The sequence below is a fragment of the Suncus etruscus genome, chromosome 2 (assembly GCF_024139225.1).
Source record: "Suncus etruscus isolate mSunEtr1 chromosome 2, mSunEtr1.pri.cur, whole genome shotgun sequence".
Classification (NCBI taxonomy): Eukaryota; Metazoa; Chordata; class Mammalia; order Eulipotyphla; family Soricidae; genus Suncus; species Suncus etruscus.
This window is the reverse complement of record NC_064849.1, coordinates 142,534,136-142,552,713: the sequence shown is the minus strand read 5'-3', so window position 1 is coordinate 142,552,713 and position 18,578 is coordinate 142,534,136. Positions and strand designations below refer to the sequence as shown.

At 33.6% G+C, this 18,578-nt stretch overlaps 1 protein-coding gene and 1 non-coding gene across 2 annotated transcripts in view; one reads left to right on the top strand and one right to left on the bottom strand.

Moving 5' to 3' along the window:
* The window catches only part of LOC125998229 (cytochrome c oxidase subunit 7C, mitochondrial), an 867,002-nt gene that overhangs the window by 121,811 nt on the left and 726,613 nt on the right, over positions 1-18,578 (bottom strand). The window lies entirely within an intron of this gene.
* Positions 8,260-8,366, top strand: LOC126003150 (U6 spliceosomal RNA). The gene has a single exon (XR_007493687.1). It is a non-coding gene; the product is annotated as a U6 spliceosomal RNA (small nuclear RNA).

Genomic DNA, 18,578 nt, shown 5'->3' with positions numbered 1-18,578 from the left:
ATCCCATATAAAACTTTAAAACAAAAATTTAATGCAAAAATTAGAAATCTTTTGAGGGCCTCACTCTCATATTCCCTCTTTAAAGGAACATCCTATAAATTCTAACAGAAGTAAAACAATTTTATTCTAGAACTTTTTTAAAACTGCAAAGTATTTAAATTTTCAGCTAGGAATAGATTTGTATCCTCAGGAGTGGTTTCCCCTTTTCAAGATTGGAAATTGAATTTACTGCTAAAGGGCTAAGGTATTTTCCCTGTAGATCAGGGTATAGCACTCTGAAAAGGATATAGACCTCTTTTTCAATCTCATTAATCCAAGTCAATTCATTTGATCTACTAGGTCAGTTAAATATTACATCAATTTTTGATCTCTGACAGTCATTCAAATTTCCAATTTTCAACTTAGGGCAAATGACTTCAGATATACTTTTTTGAGTGTGTGATTTGGACCTGCTCTGTATATATATATCATGTATCATCATCATCTGACCTCATTCTTCCCATAACATTTTAATACTTTATACTTTTATTTATTAATTAAATATTTTTATAATTCAGGTTCAAAAGATTCAATAGTGTTTATTCTTATAATATTAATAAAAAATGTCACTAGTCACACTGCCATTGAAGTGCCCATGACCCTTTTCTGCTGTTTTTATGTCATTCTTGGTGATCAGGTGATCCCACCCCCATTATTTATTGATTCATAGCTTGGGTCTTAATGTGTACTGCTGCCTTACTTTATCATGATGAAGGTGCACTTGACCCTTCACCTACACACTTGTATTACTTCTCATCCACCTATCATTTCCCCCTATCATGTCCCCTGCTCCTCTGCCTTCCATGTTATTCTTATCTGTAACACAGTGCCATTTTTTGCTATCAGTATGGACAAAAACAAACATTTTTAACTGACACAATCCATCATTTACAAATTTTATATGCTTATTTTTGTACAGCAAGATAATTGCTTTTGTAAACACAATATTCCCACAAAAAGAAAAAAATTGAAAAGAATGAAATAGTTTTACTTTATCAAAGAATACAATTATGAGTTCTTTATTTGTTATTTAAAGTTTTTTTTAATTTATTTCAAAATAAAAGTACCCAATCAATCTTTATAGGGTAAATTCCTTATTTGAAAATTCATAATCTGAGACTATCAATAATAGTAGCATTCTCTCTCATTATCTCTCTGTTTCGGTCTGTGTCTTTCTCTTTCCTTTTTGTTTTGCTTTTAGGACCACATTTGACAATTCTCTTGGATTACTCCCTAGTATGGGCTTAGGGATCACTTCTATTGGTGCTCCTGGAATTATATGTAATGCTAGGTAATGAAACCAGGTCGCTAGTAAGGCAAGAACCATACCAGTTGTAACATCACTCCTGCCTATATAGAATATTTTAATTTCTTCTTTTGAGCAAAAATTAGTCACCATGATTTATATTCATTAATTTTATTTAGGTTAACAGAAGTATAATTTTGCAAACATACATTATCAAAAATACCACAGTATCATAGATGTCAGGATTGATTCTGTCATTTAGATTTTTTTCAATGGATTTATATTAAAAATAACTATTGGTATAAGTATTCTTTATATTTTTCTAATTAAAATACTTCTTTTGTATTAGCTACATTGCCAAAAAAATTATTCCTAAATTAAAGCTAAAACAACCAAGAATAAAAAATAAATAATAGGAAATTGGGAAAATATTATTACTTATAAAAACAATGAAATATTTAAAATACTAGTGAAATGTATAGTAGCAAACCACATGCCTTGCATGCACAGAACCTGTGTTTTATTCCTGGCATCATAAACAAAAATAAATAGAAGCAAGCTGATACAATACAATGGAACACTCAAAAATAAATTTAACCAAGGTAAAGAATGTAAATTGCATGCCAGAATTATAGTACAGAGTGTATGGAGTTGGCCTTGCACAGATCACTCTATGTTCCATCCCTGGCATTCCAGGTGGTCCCTGCTGGCCTCTTCCCCCTGGAGTTATTTCTGAGCTCAGTTAGGAGTAAATTCTGATTGATGCTGGGTATGGTTCCCATATAAACAAAATAAAACAAAAAAGTAAACTGAAAACTATAAAAGATTGGCAAAAGATACAAGTAAAACATACACAGATGAAAAGATGGTAGCAGATTGGAAGAATTGATGTTATTAGAAGGTCCATACAGTCCAAAAAATTCAACAGATTTAATGAAATTCTTATTAACATTTCAAAGAAATAGAAATAAAAGACTCGAAAAATTTTATGGAAGAAATTAAAGAGGTAATCTTGTGAAAAATGAAGAAAATGCTAGATATCAAATTTCTTTCTTTTCTTTTTATTTTGCCGGTGTGTGTGTGTGTGTGTGTGTGTGTGTGTGTGTGTGTGTGTGTGTGTGTGTGTGTATTTTTGGACCATACTTGGTTTTGCTTAGGGTTTACCCTCAGCTCTGCTCTCAGGAATCACTTCTGGCTGTACTGGAGGGACCATGGAGTTCTGGGAAATTAATTTGGATTGTAAGTATGCAAGGTAAGTGCTTAACCCACTCTGCTATCTTATCAGTTGCATATTTCTTTATTTTAAAATAGCTATATTATCATCTAATCTCAAATACAACTACTTATATTATAATTTGTATTTAGATAGAGTTTTATTAATTTGAAAAATGGCAATGTAGCACTGGCAATGAAATACCTACACAGATTAATTAATGAAATAGAATAGATAAAATAGCAATGAATCTTTGCTTATACAGTGATTTATTTTAGAACTTTATCTCTATAATTTTCTCAGTTTTATCTATATTTTCTTAATTATCCTTTAATTCATGATCAAATAATTTTGATTTTAAAATGCTGTCTTAATGACTGTATTTTTATAACAAAGACACTTTAGTTCCAGGTTAGATAAAATAAGTAAAAACAGCCTCACTTAGGTCATGTTCATTCGTTTCCACTGTTTTTTTTTTTTTTTCTCCCCAGATGCAGTATTTTCATTGCCAACTGGGTGAAGAAAGGTGTGTTAGATCAACATGCCAAGTTTCCTTCCAAGTTGTGCCTGCCAAGCAGATAAATATGTACTCTGAATTAACAAGCATTCTATACTATGGTTTTCTCAATGTTATTAAAAATAATTCTTTCTATAAGATAGGCATAGTAATACTGATGCTTTAAGGCTTAGTATAAATAAAATGTGTATAACCTGTAGCTAAATAAGGAAGGTTATGAAACCTGGGAGTATAATGCTATGCACTCTAACTTCGAAAGTACATGTGGGAATTGCCTTAGAAACTAAGTAACATATTATATTAAATTAAATATTGTAGGATTGAAATAGCTTTTATCCAGTGCCAACTATATACCAGGTTATTATTTCTATAACTTTCATTCTCCTTGCTTTCTTTCTACCTTAAGTCCTATTCTAAAAATATTCACTATTTTCCCTTTTACCACACTGTTTTACTTTTTAGTTTTACTTTATTTTTTTAATTTTTATTGTGGCCAAAGTGAGTTACAAATTTTTCACAGTAATATTTAAGGTACATAATGATAATGAGTAAGAGGAATTCCCACCACCAGTGTTGTCCTCTCGCCATCCCTTTTCCCAGCATGAGTCCCACTACTCCTTCCTTTATCCCACAGTATGATAGTGTAACTGTTTCCCACTTGTACAGTTTGTTGGATATCAATTGGATATCAATTCTGTTGTCATTCATTGGCTTTGGGTTTGATGTTCAAGTCTGATCATTTTTTATTTCCACTAAATGTTCATATGAGTGTCTAGTCCTTTGGGCCACACCTGGTGACGCTCAGGGGTTACTCCTGGCTATGCACTCCAATTGCTCCTGGCTTGGGGGACCACATGGGACCCTGGGGGATCGAATTGCGGTGGCAAAGCAGAAGCCTTACCTCTCTGCGCCACCACTTCAACCCCTGTTTCACTTTTCAAATTGTTTTTTGTTGTTTGTCTCTTTTCATTGTAATCAGTCTTCCTCAAAGGAAATTTTGTTTGAACAGGCCATATCATGCTTCTGTAGAAAAAAACTTTTTAAATTAATTAGTAAAAATAATAAATAATACATTTTATTTTTTGTTTTGAGTATGCACACTCAAGTGTGTCCAGTGATTACTTCTAACCCTGAATATCTCTTCTGAGTTGTTTGGGACCCATATGAACTGTCAGGATTAAACCCAAATAGGCTGCATGCAAGGCAAGTACCTTAACTGCTTTGCTATTTCTCTGACTCCTTATGGTTTTTATTTTCTACTCATGTAATAGCACATAACTTATATAGAGAAGTTTTTATTTGCTCAGAATCTGGAGTCCATCTCTAAATGTGCTCCTATGATCATAAAGTCTGGGAAAAGCAAATGTAATGGTCTGAGATTTTTGGATTCTACTTTTCTCATATCAAGCAAAGAATGACAGATGGCCATTCTTAGATTCAATTAGAGTAAGAAAACTAAATTTGTGTGAACAGAATACAGTTATTTATGGTTTTTTATTTATTGCTGCATCCTAACAGATGATATTTTCTGGTGCTTAGATGCTAACTAAAATTCATAGGTAATACCTTTTATCATCTTCATTTTCAAAATATCAAAAAAGAGACTCACTAAAAATAGGCAACCCAATAAATTCTAGAAAGAGCAGGAAATGACTTCAGAAACTTTTGATAAGTTGAGTAAATAGAAGTCAATGTTAATACCAAGTTTTGTTTTATGACAGTGATGATTATTTTACTCTAAATTTGTATATTATAAATACAAAGTTAAATTTCATCTGGTATATCCATTTTATTCCTTAAAGAAGGCTTTTAAAGTTTGGCTATTTTCAGATTACGAAGATGATAAATAAGTTGTTTTCTGGTTGATTGGAATTTCAAGATACTTATTTTTCTAAAGTAATTAACAACAAGCTGTAGATATATGTTTATATTGTAAAACTTTCAGAATATAAAATAATGTGTTTTGATAATTTAGAAGTTCAGAAAAATATGGGTTTTCTTGATGTCTTATGGCTAAAAATAGGTAGTCATACATGGGAATGTTCCATTTCTGTGTAAAAAAATAACAAAAAATATTTCAATTTAAAAATCAAAAATCCTAGCAGTTAGGAGGAAAACAGAAATACCATGTACTTCTATATTTTTTTCATTAAAAATATAAATGCCTCTCAGTGATGAATAAGAAACATCTTGGTTGAGTTCAAAAAAGGTTACTTTCACAGCAGAAACTGTAAGTACATAGTGGAGAAGCTGTTTAATTTTATGTGCATTTTACCCAGAGGGAAGAAAATTATATCAAAATATTTTAGACTATACTGTTTTCCAAGTTTAAAAATACAAATATCAAAGCCCAGAGCAGTGGCACAAGCAGTAGGGTGTCTGCCTTGTCTGTTCTAGCTTAGGACGGACCTTGGTTCGATTCCCCATGCATCCCATATAGTCCCCCAAGCCAGGAGCGATTTCTGAGGGCACAGCCTGGAATAACCTCTGAGTGTCACCGGGTGTGCCCCCCCTAAAAAAAAGGACAAAAAATACAAATATCAATGCTATAAAGACACTCACTTGAGTATATTTTAAACATATATCATATTTTTGTATTTTTAAAACTTTTGTTTTTATGTTAGTTTATTGTACAGCAGCAAAAATTTTGAAGGAATTCCTCCCTTTATATCAACTATGGAGCACTAACTTTTGTGCATAAATTGACTATTAGCTTTGGAATATCTATGAGAAATATATATTAGAGTGTTGCATTTACACACGTACATATGTAAAATCATATCCTATATTGTAGTTATACAGTATGTAGTTTTCTATTTTAAAAGTATATTATATTATATATATTAATTTTATGCTGATTTAACTTTTAAGAATTTGAAGTATAAAATAAATCACCCTACATGCACACACAAATGACGTGATATAACAAGAATTCTGCAATATGCTGTTAAGAGAAAAACTGAAGCATATTAAAAAGTTAAGACTATTTGAAATTAAAACAACTTTTTAGACAGTGTCAAATAGTAAGTTTTTAGGAGAATTTCAACTATAAAATGGTAGGGAAAATTTTTTATAGAAAAAAAGGTGTTGCCTGAAGCAAGCACATAATTTGATTTACTATAGCTTATGCATTTTCATTATTTAAAAAAATTCTCTTGGTTGTGAGTTTTAAGTTTAAGTTCCTTAACCTTGAGGCCTTTATAAGTTTAGGTCTTTATTTGCTAACATGAGAGATTGGGAGCATTTCTGTCTAATGACCTCTTTTAAATTATTTAAAAAGAGCTATATGAATATTATTATATTTTAGGTACTAGAATAATTGGGAAATGATGTGTTATATTAATTTACTAATTAGAAAAATTCATGGTCTAATGAGATTAAGTGACTACATAAAGTCACTTGCTAGGAAATGTAACAGTAGGTCTATAATCCAAGGCATTAACACATCAGATTGTAATTCAAACAAGGAGTTATAACCAGTTCACTCGGAGAATGAAAGACAACTTTCTATCAACTGGGCAGTGTTAAGATCAAGTCATCTTTTATATTTTCTCTCCAAACTTTCTAGGGAAGTTCCATTATCCTTTTACAGATGAGAACATGTCCCTTCCCACTTTCTCAGAAAAGGTTTTTGAGAGTAGGGACTTCTGAATGGACACAGAGAGCACTTATAACTGAGCTAAGAGAGGACACATAGAAATGAAGGTCATGGCTTGTCCCCTCAAAATACTATAGTCAGTGGTTTTATGTTGTCTAATCTGGCAACAATTTTGTCTATTGTGAGGAAATGTTGCACGAGTTTGTGGAAGCCTAACTGAAATCTGCTCTAATTCACAGAAGTGTGTGTCCTGTGGAGACCGAAAATGGCAGACTCTCCTCTCAGGTGGGGGAACTACTCACAACCACACTGTATGAGGTAGCAAACTAACTCGATACCGCCAACACAGAAAAGGCACAGAGTAGGCAAGAATTAGATCAGTTACGAGAAATTGTTCAGGGTCTCTCATATATGAAAGTATGTGAGTACAGGCACTCATGTAGGGCAAGAGTACCAACACTGGTTTGTCTGGAGACAATTTTTAGGGATATTGGAAAATTAATTCACCAAATTGCAAATAAAGTCTTCCTGATTAATAGCAAAAGAATTAGAGCTAATATTTTCACTCTTATTTGTTAGTAATTTCTTTAAGTCATATGCTTTAATGAGTTATTTCTTATAAAAATTCCAAGACAGGCCTTAATTACAATTTACATATAAGTAAAGCATGGTACATTATTTTAATCACCTAAACATAAATTTACTTTTATTTTTTAGTAATGTGACTCTGGTGTATAATATTAAGTCATTATTGTGCACATCTTTATAAATAATGTTCATATGTATTGCGTAGTATACTCAGATAAAGAATCAATTTCATTTGTCATTATGCATTCTCCTTTATGCCAGTTTCATCTTGCCTTCCTCTTTCTGTTCTACTAACCATTATCTTTGTCTACTAAACTTTATTTATTTGTTCATTACGTTTCTTGTTTGGTTCACATATGAGTACAATTATTTGTGGAGGTGGTGGAGGAAGGTTGCACCACATCTCCCTGTGCTCAATAATCAATACTATCTCTGTGTTCAGACATCATTCCTGGTGCTTGGGAACCATTTGTGGTAACAGGAATCAGAGTAAAATCAGCTTCATGCAAAGCCTGTGCTTTATCCTCTGTACTATTTCTTTAGTCTCAAGCAAAATAGTTTTTGAGCCTCAAGGCTACATGCTGACTTTTTTTCGCAAATGAACTCTATATAGTTTAATCACAGAGTAGGAAAAACAAGTGTAGTGGCTCATTTAAAATTTCTCAGTATCTACAAATCAGTTTGTAGACATTTTGTAGACTGATAGCATACATAGTTTTTATGAGAAAAATAAACCCTTTTTCTTGTTATTTTGTTGTTGTTTTGTTTTAATTTTAGATTTGTGTGTGGGCAACACCCAGTGCTGCTCAGATATTACTCCTGGATCTTCACTCAGGAATTACTCATAGCAGTACCCAGGAGACTATATAGGATGCCAGTGATGAAACACTGGCATTTGCAAGGCTAGCACCCTACCCACTGTGCTATCTTCCTGGTTTCAATCCCTCTGCCTTTTCAAAAAAAGATATTAGACTAAATTTATATTCAAACTATTTATATACCAAAATAAGAGTCATTAAAATGTTATTTTGACACACTTTTCAAAAAAGTTGCCATTTGTGCTCGCTTCGGCAGCACATAAACTAAAATTGGAACCATACAGAGAAGATTAGCATGGCCCATGCGCAAGGATGACACGCAAATTCGTGAAGCGTTCCATATTTAAAAAAAAAAAAAGTTGCCATTTTCAAAAACTTAAGAATTCTAGTGTCTTATAAGTTTGGGCAATCTTCAAAACAAACTATTTGCATACATATAAACTTGGTTAAATAATTCCTGCTCAGTACAATATCTTCTACTGTGCTTTGAATGAGAATTTAACATTTAGTTTATGTAAATATCCATTCAGGACATTTTTATAAATTATTTTATTTAATGATCATGTATTATAGGTTGCTCATAATACATTTGTTCCAAGACTAATCCAATGTATAATTCTCTCCAACATTATCTCTGATTCCCACCCACCCCAAGACTATCCACTTGGCCGGCATGAAATAATTTTTGTACTGCATGTTGATAGGTAAGGGGTAATGAAATTACATTATATAATAAGTACAACAATAAGAAAATTTCTGAAAATTAATGTATCTCACAATGAGGTCAGTAAGTCACTGTCAGATATTTGCTAAATTATTTATTACTAGTTAATTTCCATTTTTATTAGACTTGTATTGTGACCAATGTCAGTTATAAATCTTTCACAGTTATATTTAAGGTACATAGTGACAGTGAATTAGGGCCATTACCACCACTAATGCTGTCCTCCCTCAGCCCTGTTCTCAGCATGCATCTTATACCTCCCCTCTTTACCCCTTGGACTGCTAGTGTAATAGGTCCCTTTTGTATATTACATGTAGATAGATGTCTTGGTTCTGTTGTCATTGAGTTTGGGTTTGGTATTTAGGTCTGATCACTTTTTATTTCCACTCAATATTCATGCGTCTGTTCACTCCTGGTATCATCCATTTTTGTTTTTCTTCTCAATTTATGAGGCAGAAGAAGTTTGTTCAAGTTCTGTGATTCTGTTGGAATTAAACAAAAATAAAAAAGAAGGAAAGCTGAGAGGAGTTTGTCAGGAGCTATCACTGTCATTTTAAAACAAGAGAGGTCCAGAATGGTGGCACAAGTGGTAGGGCATTTGCCTTGCACACACTAACCTGGGACAGACCGTGGTTCGATTCCCTGGTGTCCAATATGGTCCCCCAAGCCGGGAGCGATTTCTGAACACATAGCCAGGAGTAGCCTCTGGGTGTCACCAGATGTGGCCCAAAAACCAAGAAAAAAAAGGTGAAAAGAGAAAAAGAAAAAACAAAACAAGCAATGACAGAAAGCGCAGCACCAACAATAAATAACAAGAAAGAAAAAAGAAAAAAAAGATGGAAGGAGGGCTGGTATGGCAAGGTTTTGTGTGTGTGGTTTTTTGTTTGTTTGTTTTTTCTTTTTGCATAGGCAGAGATAGTATTGGGGAAATTAGAAAGGGAATCCCCTGAGCGAAATAAGTCAGAGGGAGAGATATAGACACAGAATATTCTCACTCATCTATGGGTTTTAAGAAAAATTAAGGACATTATTGTAATGATGCCCAGAGAAAATAGAGATGAGGGCTGGAAGGACCAGCTCACAATATGAAGTTCACCACAAAGAGAAGTGAGTACAGTTAGGAAAATAACTACACTAACAACTATCATGACTACCTTAATGAGTGAGAAAAGTAAAATGCCTGTCTCAAATACAGACAGGGTTTGGGAAAAAAGAGAGGGTGCATTGATGGTGGGAATATTGCACTGGTAAAGGGGTATTTTGTTTATGACTGAAACCTCAACTACAATCATATCTGTAATCATGGTGCTTAAATAAAAATTTTATATAAAAAAGGAAATCCCCTTGGTCAATTTTCTGTTATTTATTTTATTTCTGAAAATTAGGTAGCTTTGAATCTATATTGATGTCTAAGTTGGTGTAACCCTACTGGGATAACAGTATTGAAAAAAATGGAATTGTAGATTGAGAATTTCAAAGTCTATATAGCTGGTATTGTAGCTTTTGTGGAGCATGATTTTAGCTGCCAGGACTTCTGGACCTATAAGAAGGTGGGAAGAGGGTGCTTGCACTCACTTCAAAAACGTCTTGGTCATGTCAGCCAAATACCAGCTTATTTGGAGTTTTGGTGGGTTTGGCAGCTCTGCAGAGATCAATAGTTAAGTGGTAAAGCTTAAACATTGGTGAAGCAGTTGTTGTGAGTGGTGGATGCAAATGGTGTGGCTTTGGCAGGGTTGGACTTGGCCTGCCCTGGCCTCTTGATTATTGCCATTTTCAGTTTCATGGCCAGTGTACCCATGATTTTTCATGGTTTAGTATATATTTTGGTCTAGAATAAATTGAGTTTATGAAGCATGTATGGAGATTTTTTTAAAGGTTCAGTGCTGTGAGCCAAATTCTGTTGCAGTCTTCAGCGCCTGCAAACAGATCCTTCATGGAGTTCGGGAAAAAATTTCACAAGGAGAGAGTGGGCACACGGAATGGTGAATGAACGGAACAATATTGTAGAAATGTATGAAACCACACAGATTGCATGAGGACTTACATCTGAAAAGACGAAGACAAATTTATTTTTTGAGCTGGCTACTTTTAAAAGGCTGAGGCTTGGAATGTAGGGTGCAAACTCTTGACATCAAGGAAACTGGGAAAAGAATGGAGGACCCTGGCTTAAATTAGCATATTAAAGAGCCAATACTGAAGGTGAAAAGGCAATTTGTTTTGGGCTTCCTTTGTTTTGGGTAAACAGAAGGGAAACAGGTAATTTACAGGGAAGTGGGAAGAGAGAGAAATGTTTTAGAGTTTTGGGGGAAAACTGAAAATTACCTTGTTTTGAGTAAACAGGGGAAAAACTAAAAATTGCTATACTAAGAGCTAAGTTTTGGGAAAAACCTGATCTTGGCGCCAAGGTAGCAAAAATTACAGGGAGCTGTTAAGTGGGAGACTTTTGGCAGGATTTGTACTGTCCTCCTTTGTTAGAAAGAATTTACTAAGGCCTAATTTCTAATATAGGTTAAAAATGAAGAGAGAGATAGTTACAGCCACTTTTGGAATTATGGTCAAACAATCCACGCAAAGGGTCAAGTGATTTTGACTGCTCTAAGCGGGCCTTTTTGGCAAATAATTCCTTTTCAGGAGGGCACTATACCTTGTGGTGTGTGCCTCTCCTGAGTGGGATGTGGCAGTTCAGTATATATTTCTTTCTAGAACGGAGTGAATGAATGCAGACATGACCAAGGACAATTATTTCAAATCAGTTATACTGAATAAAGCAAAATTTTTTATGATATATATAATTTAGGGGCCTGATAAATTGTACCATGGGCAGGATACTCACCTTACATGTGGTCAATCAGGTATATGATCCCCTACACTCCCTATGGTCTCTTAAGCAGGAGTGCATGACCTCAGAGTCATTATTAAGCCCTGAGAACCAAAGATGTAGTTACAAAACAAAACAAACAATAAAAATAATATCTTTTTAGTGAAATGATGGAAGAGTATGAAAACAAGAAATGTAAAATTGGACCTAAACCAGGAAGTATCTAAAATATGAACTTGAATTTTTTGTTTATTTAAAAAATGGGGGGGGGTTTAGGCAACAAGTGATGCTCAGGGGTTACTCCTGGCAATGCACTCAGAAATCACTCCTGACTTGGGAGACCATATGAGATGTTGGGGAATCGAACTATGGTTCGTCCTAGGCTAGAGTGCACAAGGCAGACACCTTACAGCCTACGCTACTGATCTGGCCCCAATATTTTATATTTTATCTATTTATTTGTTGATTGATTCAAGTGTGTTTATTTATTCATTAACTATGACCAAGCTATTAAATATTTTATCACTAGGAATATTGAAATGTACATACTTTTTCTAGACAGTGATCTTTTTCTTTAAATATAGACCCAGATTAATGGATCACATATTTCGTTTTCAATGTTTTGAGAAACTTCTTTACCTTTTTTCATAGAGATTATACCAATTTGCATTTCAACTAATAATGCACAGGCTTCCCTTTTCACCCTTGATAGCATTTATTATTTCTTCTTCCTTTACTAATAGCTATACTGATGGATGTGAAGTGATAATATACCATATGCAGTTTTAACATATTTGTATGTCTTTTGTTTTATTTAGGTATTGTGAAGTTTTAAACAACTTTCAATATTATCTCAACTCATTACCATTGCTTATTTTTACTCTTTTGACATGTGACATTGTCAGTGGCAAGACATTAGGTTTTATTTAAATTTCTCTTATAATATTGATTGAGCAGCATCTTTTCTTCTACTTATTACTTATTCGTATTATTTAAAATTTACTTGTATAACTTTGAAAAGATGCTCTCTCAGGTCCTAGGTCTATTTTTTAATCAGAAATTTTCTATTATATACATACATTCTTTATAGGTTTTTATTATAAAGCTATCATATGCTAAAGAAATGTATCATAAGTTATATTATATTTTCAAATATGTGAGTGGAAAATATTTTTTCTCTTTGTGTTGTTGCCATTTCATTTTGTTAAATGGCCTCTGGGACAGGACTACAAGCTGTGTTTTCTGGCAGTGTGATGCTACTGTGTTGAATTCCAAAACCATGCACCCCAACCAAATGGTGCTTTGGCTTGACTATGAAGTTATGCATTCAGGATATGCAGTGAATTTGGACCATAAAATTCTGCTTTTATGATCAGGTAGGTCTTTAACTGATATGCTAACACTATAATTGCTATTCAACAATGTCTCTGACAGTGATTTATGATGGAGGAAACACTAACTCTACCATAGTGTTAGGTGGGCTAGAGATTGTGTTCAATGATCAATCAGCTCCTGTCTATCTTTTCTGCTTGAGTGGGACCCCATGTATTGTTCTGCAATTAGTAGTGGCCACTGATTGGGCTATTTGCATGGTCAAGGATGCAGACTGTGGTCACCAAATGAACAGGACCACCTTATGTTGGCTTTTTTGCTGAAAGGAATTGTAGGTTGACTCAGTGGCTGGAGAGTACCAGACAATGGCTGCAAGTTTTCTTAGGGTCACTGTTCAGTATCCCTTGTTATCTGAGGTTTGACATTATGCCCAACAGTTGGATAGTGATACTGATTTAACTCTTTGTTATGATGGCCCCTGGGTACTCGGTGGCCTCTGGACATCTTTGACAACAGTTTCTGGAGGGTAATAATGTGATTTTTACCATTTAGACAGCTATTTAAGTTTGCTCTCTTTGTTAACTTTTACTATGCTCCACATACAAAGGCATCTGTGGTCTTAGCACAGTGATAAAAGGACAGATCTAAACAAACTCTGTGGTGTAAATTTTTGCAGGGCTATGAGAATTTTCTATAGTGCTTTATAATGGGGTGCCTGACTTATATGGTCCACAAGCTGGGGATTTAATTAGGTCAAATGAGCTTCCAGGACAGGCAAGTCCACCAGCATTAATTTGTAGCTCAGGAGACTGCTACAAGGAGAATGTATTTGGCAAGATCTCAGCAGGAGTTTCTTCCCATAAGTCTTATGTACCTTTATCACTCTCATATTTCTTTGTCTGAGTTCATCTCATTTTGTAATGTTTAAAATGTGTGATGTAAAATGACAATGAAATTGGAAGTTTAATGTAGGCTAATTTTTTAGGAGTATGAGTGAAAGCCATGGTTCTTTAGGACATCACTCCCAGTGCTGAAAGCCACTAAGATTTTCCTTGAAAGGGAGGCTCCAATGAAAGATCATGAAAGGTCAATGAATAGGTAGTGTCCTACCTATTGTATTATTGCTAGAGCTCCACGTTTTTCATGTTGAAACTATCCTCAGATTTAGTTGCAACACCACATGATCCCCAGAGCTATTCTAGAAATGACCCCTGAACTCAATTTTGGTGGTCTCTCTCAAAAAAATCTAACCTCACCTCACACCGTATATATGAATAGCTTTTAAATAAGAATATAAATTAAGAGCCAGAGAGTTAGCATAAATGTTATCACATTGAAGAGCACATGACTAGAATAAAAGTGGCCTTTAATTTGGTCCCTGATATTACAGGGATATCACTGTGATATTACAGATTTGGTCATAGAAGTGGTAGTCCTTGAGAGTCAAAGCACAACCGTATGCATCATTTGAATTGATTCTATTTAGCAAAGAAAAAAGAGTTTAAATTATATGCTCATCACAATGTTCATGTCTAACATTGTTTGCATATACACCGATAAATTAAATGAACATAAAATAATTACAAAAATGAACTATATCTAGAAGTTTATTAAAAAGGAAATTTATGATTTCTATAAAAGACAAAGTCTACTAAATTGGTTTTATGAAGAATTTTTATTATTGACCATTTCTGTTTTTAGCCAGGAACTATTCCTCATGGGTGGCGAAAACAATTAATATGTTTTAGTTTTGCTTTTTGTCCCACATGCAAAACATTTAAAAATACTAGAAGATTCCTTAGTGCTATATATATGACTATTGTATTAGGCATAAACTTAAAATTTCTGTATTAATTTTTTACAAAATATGAAAAATCCTTTATCAGAATATATATAATTTTAGTTTTTGAGCCACATCCAGTGACGCTCAGGGGTTACTTCTTGCTCTGTGCTCAGAAATTACTCCTGGCTAGCTCAGAAGGTGGTGGGTCACCAGGGATTCAACCTGGATTGGATGTGCATAAGACAAATATCCTACCTGCTGTGCTAGTGCTCCAGCCCCTATCAGTATAATTTTAATGTGGCATTTCTTTTATGTGTGTTGCCTTCTTTTGGGAGAAATTGTTTGGCTAAAAAATATTTTATGGCCAGAGCAATAGTTCAATGGGCAGAGAACTTGCCTTGCACTTGGCTCACTCAGTTTTGATCCCTAGGACCACATCTGGTCCTCTAAGCCTGCCAGAAGTTATCCCTGAGTACAGGAAAAGAGTAGTCCTTGAGCACTGTCAAATGTGTCCAAAAGCATAATACAGAATAAAATATTGGTGTATCTTCACCCTATATTAAATCTTCAGAACACAGTTAAAATTTATTCCCTTCAATATTTGACTTCACTTTATTTTAATGTTTATATTATACATTTTCTAATTATCTGATATTTTGCTTAAGTATGGTTTTCACAGTCTATATGTAATGTAATTTGGCAAAAGCTATATTTTATTGTTTTCCCATTAATCCTTTTATTGTATTGTTTTATCTAAAGAAAATATTTATTCACATATTTCTCCTTTGCAAACAGGTGATGTTGATTTCTCCAATGTTAATGTGATAGTCTCCCAATCAAAATCATTTTCAAATAATATGCAGTAGAAAAATAACATCTGTAGATTAACTCAAACCATCTTGATAAAATTAAACAGGTGCTCATAAGCATTTCTAAACGCAGAGAAATACATCTGCAGAAACTTGATTTACTGTAATTTTAACTTGAATTATTCTTCATTATAAGTTAGCACACTACCCAAGAAATAGGTGAATCATGATACTTAGTGGAATAAACATATTTAGGAAATCATAATCTTTTAAAAAAGTCTGTTGCTAGTATTTGTGATCATAGATATTTAGAAATCATTTTTTTCTTTTGCTTTGTTTAATATATAAAAAGCATGTTTTCTTTTCATAAATAGAATAGTATGTAACGTCATGTATGAAGATAAAATCCAAATGGATTAAAGACCTTGATATCAGACCTGATACCATAAGATACATAGAACAACACGTAGGTAAAACACTCCAAGACATTGAGACTAAAGGCATCTTCAAGGAGGAAACTGTACTCTCCAAACAAGTAAAAGCAGAGATTAACAGATGGGAATATATTAAGCTGAGAAGTTTCTGCACCTCGAAGGAAACAGTGCCCAGGATACAAGAGCCATCACTGAGCGGGAGAAACTATTCACTTCCCATCAGATAAGGGGCTAATATCCAAAAATTACAAGGCACTGACAGAACTTTACAAAAACAACAACGACAACAAAAAACAACAACAACATCTAATTCTATCAAAAATGGGGAGAAGAAATGGACAGACAATTTGACCAAAAAAAATACAAATGGACAAAAGGCACATAAAAATTGCTTCATATCACTAATCATCAGGGAGAGGCAAATCAAAACAACTATGAGGTACCATCTCATAGATATTGGTGCACATCACAAAGAATGAGAACAAGCAGTGCTGGTGAGGATGTGGAGAGAAAAGAACACTTATTCAGTGCTGGTGGGAATGCCATCTAGTCCAACCTTTATGGAAAGGGATATGGGGATTCCTCCAAAAACTGGAAATTGAGCTATACCATCCTAGGGATATACCCTAGGAACACAAAAATACAATATAAAAATCCCTTCCTTACACTTATATTCATTGCAGCACTATTTACCATAGCCAGACTCTGAAAACAATCAGATGCCCTTTAACAGATGAATAGCTAAAGAAACTGTGGTACATATACACAATGAAATATTATGCAGCCGTCAGGAGAGATGAAGTCATAAAATTTTCCTATACATGGATGTACATGGAATCTATTACGCTGAGTGAAGTAAGTCAGAGGAAGAGAAATAGATGCAGAATAGTCTCACTCATCCAATCATGGTCTGTCTTAGGCTAGCACAGGCCAGGCAGATGTCTTACCACTTGTGCCACCACTCCGGCTCCATAGGTTAAATATAATTTTGTGAAAATACTTCCATGTATCATATAGTATAGCCCATGAAAATGTACTTGATCGTCAGTTTTGCAATATAGTAAATTTAAAGTAGATTTCAAGTACAAAGCGTAATGAAAATCTACTACCTGAAATTTACCACACTGCAGACCTTTCAATAGGATTATGGTAAAACTCTAATAACTCATCATTTGTGACACTGAGCTCTGACTATGTTCCCTTTCTTCCATTTGTAAACTCTTAACATGTACCTATAGATGACATATTTTTCCTTATTTGACTTCCTTCCCTTCCTTTACTGTGACCTGATTTTCCCATACTTAATTATTTTCTCAAGTAAGGTATGAAAGTTAGTCAAATATTTTTCTTTTACTCCACTGTTTGTTAATTTTATGAATTAACATTTAGCACATATATATGTATATATGTACATATAATGAAAGAAGCAGATAAAAATAACAAATATGAGAAATATACAGTTACTTAAAATCAAATTAAATATTTATAGATTTTTCTTAAGTAAAATTCTACAAATTCAGAAAAATAGAGACATATTTTGTGAAGTGATTTATTAAGGAAATGTTCCTGGGAGAAATACTTGAAGCTGTGGAGACAAGAAATAAAATTTAAATAAGTCAAAAATTGCTAGTTTCACATAAAATTCTAGTTTTAGTCTGATCCCACTGGGATTGAAACTTATGTGTAAAAAAGTTTGTTTTACATTTCAGGTAAAGTTCTTGATTTGTCTTTCCCAAGAATTTATATATTCTAGTTTGTATTTGGAGCCAAGCCTCTCCCTACTCAGGGATCACTCCTGACAGGGCTTTGAGGACCATAAGTGGTACTAATGATTGAACCTGGTTTAAAGTGTGTAACATAAATCCCTTGTTCACCAGATCATCTCTCTCAGCCTCAAACATGTTTTAGATGGCCCCTTTATTTTGTTCAAGATGTTTTGCTTCCTATATTTTTCAAAAAAATCCTTTGAGGTAATAAAAAAAATTGATAGGGTTATCAGGACTATACCCAGAAGAATATTATAAAAATAAATATAAAAATAAAATATTATGGAAAATAAATGTAGAAATATATAATTATTAATGATTATCTGAAATTATATATTTGCCATAGAGAACATAAATCTCAAAAAACATATTCAATACATATGTATATTTTTAGAAATACTGAAAAAATAACTCTGCCTATAGAAAAAATATTTGTTTGGTTCTGCACCACACCCTAAATTATCATGGCTTGCTTCTGACTGTGCTCAGAAATCTCTCCTGGAAGTCAACAAGATATCAAATCCAAGTAGTTGTACTATCACTCTGGTCCTGGAAACAATTTTTATATGAATATCAACATTAATAAATTTTCCCTTTTATGGCTGGATGATAGCACAGTGGTAGGGCATTTGCCTTGCATACAGCTGATCCAGGATGGACCTTGGTTTGATCCCTGGTTTCCCAGATGGTCTCCCAAGACAGGAGTGATTTCTGAGTACATAGGCAGGAGTAACCCCAGAGCATCACAGGGTGTGGCCCAAAAAACAAAAAAATATATATTTTCTTTTCCCAGAGGATAATTAAAGATTATTTTTAGTAATTAATAATGCCCAAGTATGGTTATATTTGTGGGTTTATTATTTCTTTAATCTAAATTCTAATAATTAGTGCAT